This window comes from Pinus tabuliformis, chromosome 6 (assembly GCF_031772625.1).
Source record: "Pinus tabuliformis cultivar Carrire ecotype Pingquan chromosome 6, CPIR1, whole genome shotgun sequence".
In the NCBI taxonomy this organism is placed as follows: domain Eukaryota; kingdom Viridiplantae; phylum Streptophyta; class Pinopsida; order Pinales; family Pinaceae; genus Pinus; species Pinus tabuliformis.
In genome coordinates this window covers 651406222-651411317 of record NC_142292.1, presented here as the reverse complement: position 1 = coordinate 651411317, position 5096 = coordinate 651406222, and positions in this window count along the sequence as shown.

The window sequence follows — 5096 nt, the reverse complement described above, 5'->3', positions numbered from 1 at the left end:
AAGGGTCAGATAGATGTAGATGCCATCGATAAATGGTTAAATATGCTAGAGGGTTATTTTTTTGTTCATGATTTTTCCAGTTGGGAAAAGATTATTTTCGCTCTTCTCAAAGTAGCCCCCCACGTCAAGGACTGGTGGAAAACCTACTACAAGCAGAAGGATGAAAGTACAGGCTCACTATTTTCAGTCACACCCACTTGGGATTCATTCCGGGATGCCATCAAGGAGTAGTACACCCCGTCAGAAGCTATGAGGATCAATACATAAAGTGGACCACGCTATGGTAGGGAAGGGACCAAGACATGATGTAGTTTACCAATATTTTCCATACCCTTCGTACAAAGTTGGGTATCAAGGATTTAGAGCAGCTTTTGGTACTCAAATACTGCAACTGCCTACACAAGTACATCTAGGAAGAAATAGAATTCTTGAACATCCCTCGGTTAGCATGACATATCGATATGCCGTCAAGGTCGAGAAAAATTTTAAACAAAAGAAGCAAGACTTTGGATCTGCGAATCCGAAGCAAAGGAAAGGTGCCCCCAAACCGTTTGACAAAGGACAAAGCCAAGGCGGGGCGGCCCAAGACAACCCGCCAAAGCTGTAAGCAAAGAACAACGCCATGAAGCCGAAAAAGGACACAGGAAAGTGGTGTGAGTTCCATAAGAGCTCCACTCACAACACAAGTGAGTGTCGGGCCAAGCAGTCACTGGTGGCTGAGCTAAAGTTTCAGAATCAGATGCATGTTCCAACTCTGAGTCAGAACCCGACAAGGGGAATGACAAAGGGAAGCAGATTATCGATGTGGAGCCCAACGCCACCGTTGCCACCACGAAGATCCAGAAGGAGGAACCCGAAGATCCAGAGGAGGAGGAGCATCTCTTCCACTCCCAGATGTGGGTAAAGGGCTCCCCGCTATAGTTCATTATCAATAGCGGGAGCCAAAAGAACCTCATTTTGGTAGAGGTCGTGAAGCAGCTGGGCTTATTGACCACAACACATCCACAACCGTATACCATCGGTGGCTTCATCAAGGACGAGATCTTCACTTGAGCCAGCAGTGTCACCTTCCATACAACATCAAGCCCTTCAAGGATGAGGTATTGTGTAACATTGATCCCCTTGAAGTTTGTGATGTATTATTAGGACAACCATACTTATGGAAGCGACATGATGTGTATGAATCAAGGCCCCGTGTCGTTATTGCTACTTTGGGAAATAAGTTGTACAAGATACTAGAGGTAGCACCGCCTATCGCCATCTCTTTGTTTATTGCAAAACAATGCAGTAAGCTCATTTCCAAAATTGAGAAGTTTGTTTTCCTTATGATACGCCCTCAAGGAAAGAAGAAGACAATGGCCACGACCTCCAGACAGGGCCCCTCTGCACGACAACTATAGATGGACAAGATCATGGAGGAGTACGAGGACATCTTCACCTCCATGGCAAGGGTTCCTCTGCACTGTCAAGTCAAGCACTCCATCGATCTGACCCCAGGTGCGCCGCTGCCCAATGGACCAATCTATTAGCGCTCCATTCTGGAGAATGATGAAATCAAGAAGCAGATTTAGGAGCTGCTATAGAAATTCACATCTATCCGAGTTCATCGCCCTGTGGGAGCTTGATTGTGTAGGTACAGAAGAAGGATGGGACTTGGAGACTCTGTATTGACTATTGGGTGCTGAAAAAGATCACTATCCGTAATAGGTACCCAATCCCATGGATTGATGACCTCCTGGACCAACTGAAGGGGGAAAAATATTTCAGCAAGATTGATTTGAAATCAGGATATCACCAGGTACCAATCGAACCATTCGATGTGTGGAAAACTACCTTCAAAGCCTTTTGGATTGATGAATGCTCCTGCAACCTTCATGAGGCTAATGGATGACATCTTTCGACCATTCACCAACTCATTTGTAGTGGTATACTTGGATGACATCTTGATCTTCAGCTAGAGTTGGGAAGAGCATCTCCAGCACATCTGACAGGTTCTCCAAACACCATGGCAACAAAAGTTATGTGCCAATTTGGAGAAACACACTTTTGGCATGACCCAGATTCAGTATCTGGGATACATTATTGATGAACAGGGGGTACATGTGGATCCAACCAAGATCCAAGTCATTCGGGATTGGCCATCTCCAACCACTCTGACAGAGCTCCGCAACTTTCTAGGTCTTGCCAACTTCTACCACAGGTTTGTGTTGGGTTTTTCTCATATCACTTTGCCCTTGAGTCAAGTCACCAAGGGAGGAGTGAAAGAAAAATTCTTTTTGTCTGAATCTCAACAGAAGGCATTCATAGAGTTGAAAGATCGCCTTTGCACAACAAAAGTGCTCACATTACCAGACTTGCAACAACCATTTGAGATTGAGACAGATGCCTTCGACTATGCTATTGGGGCAGTCCTTACTCAACACGGGCATCCAATGGCATATCACAGTGAGACACTTTCAGCCACAGTCCAGAAGTATCCCACTTATAACAAAGAGATGTATTCCATTGTGCAGTCCTGTCGACAATGGAAGCATTACATTTTGGGGAAGGAAACGGTCATCCACACAGACTACCGACCCCTGTAGTTCATACAGACCCAAGGGAAATTTTAAAATGATTGCCATCAGAAGTGTTCCACATACTTGCAATAGTTCCATTTGAATATCATGTATAAGAAGGGCAGCACCAATAATGTTGCATATTTCCTCAGTCGACCACCGATCATGGCGTTAACCACTATGCTCAACTCTTATGGGCACGATACTTTTGATTGGCCACTTATCTACAAAAGCGACCCAAAATTCAGCCACACATACCAGACACTCTTGGAGGGTCAGCATGTTCCAGATTTTCACCTCCAAGATGACCTGTTATGCCACCTGGGTCACCTTTGTGTTCCTTCAAGCGAGCATGCCAAGATGATTTGGGAAGCACATTATAGTCGGGCTGCTGGGCATTTCGGGGTTGAGAAAATGGTGGCAGTACTACATAAGTATTTCTATTGGCCGAATCTTCGACAGGATGTCGAGAAGTACATCAGATCATGCACTGCCTGCACCATTGCCAAACCAACCATCAAGAATCAAGGCCTCTATACCCCACTGCCTACCCCTAGTCGACCTTGGGAATCCATATCCATGGATTACATGTCAGGCCTTCCTTCCACTAATCATGGAAACGACTGTGTTTTTTTGGTCGTCGACAGGTTCTCAAAGATGGGCATTATGGCAGCCTGCAAGAACAATATAACAGCATAAGCCACTGCTAAACTCTTCTTTGAACAAGTGTGAGTACACTTTGGGATATGATAGTTTATCATCTCAGATCAGGACAACAGGTTCTTTAGTATATTTTGGTCCAGTCTTTGGTCGATGCTAGACACCAAACTCACTAAGTCCATAGCCTTCCATCCTCAAACTGATGGATAGATAGAGGTTGTCAACAGGATGATCATACACATTCTGTGCATGTAAAACTCAAATAATCCACACACATGGGACAAGAGCCTCCCCTATGTTCAGCACAGCTACAACCAGGTTCTCCCTAGCTCGACTGGCCACAACCCTTTTAAGGTGAGCTTGGGATTCCAGCCACTATGTCCCATTGATGTGGCCATGCCATTTGCAGCTACCCACGCAGATTCGGATCATGTCCAGTCCGAAACAAATAAGGAAAATAGCTTCATCAAGCACATCTAACATATTCGCCAACAGGTCCATGGCATTCTAGAGAAATCAAATGCCAAATACAAGTAGCGACATGATCAACATCGGGTGCCAAACAAGTTTCAGGTGGGCGACAAAGTCTAGTTGCATTTACAAAAGGAACGCCTTACCAGAGCCTATCGGAAACTCAGACCACTCCGATATGGTCCTTACACCATTACCAAGGCTGTGAGAGACAATGCATTTGAGCTCAGCATTCCCCCATTCCTTGGCCTACACCCATTGTTCAATGTGGACCACCTTCGGCCATACTTTCCACCATTACTAGACACATCCGACATTGCAGAACAATAGAGTTAAATCCAGATTGCATGGAACAAGCTACAACTGATTGGATCATGGACACACAGATCAAGCACACTTGCCAGCAGAATATCCAACTGTATCGAGTTGTCAAAGTAGGGCAACTCCTTCACCAAGGCAAGTGGCTCACCAAGGACCAAGTTCAGCAGAAGTTTCCTCATCTCATGGAGGAACTCAATGCAATGGTGACCATTGCTTCCTAAGGGGGGGAGGAATGATCCAGGTGGATATTGGTGGCTACCTACCAAGTCCACTTGGACCCCCACCATTGTTTCTTTCAGCTTTTCAGTTTCCTTAATTGTAGCACAGTTTACTATTTTTAGCAGTTTTTCGGGTCCTGAACTTCTGGAGCCATTTTGAGGCCCTAAATGATGTTTTTTGGGAAAACTGGGAGCAACATCGATTCGATGTTGCTCTTCCCAAAGTTGTAGTTCTCGGATAGATCATTCTAACGAGATATTGCATGCGTCAAACGGAGATCGTATGCCAAAGTTACGACCTCGGGAAGTTGATGTACCAATTTACCTAAACGGGGCCCACAATTTGGCTTTTCATCTTCTAGGGTTAGGTTTTTGGATGTTTAGCATTTTACATTGTTTCTCAAAAATAAATAGACCTTCGAGCCTCATTGTAACATAGTTCAGAGGCATGTAGCCGCCACATCTCTTCTCAAAGATAAGCTACCATCACCCTAGCTGATTTATTTCCATTGTTGTTTGTAAGCATGTTTCAGTATTTTACGTTAATGAAATGAAGTATTATTTCTGCTACATCTCTGTGTTTATGGTTATCTCCGTAATTTGTTGTGTTCCTGTTTAAATCCGAATCATATCTATACAATCAACATTTCACAGTAAATTTCTATGTCAAAATGTGCAAATATCTGGAACCAAGACTCACACATACATCAATAGTCTTGTTAGGTTCCTACAAAGCCCTCTGAGCAGAATCCATATGCTTAAATGTAATAAATTCAAATCCCCTTGACTTTATAGTTGCCTTGTCAATGATAACAAAACCTTCTTCAATCTCTCCATATTGTTCGAATGCCTGAAATGTCAACAACAA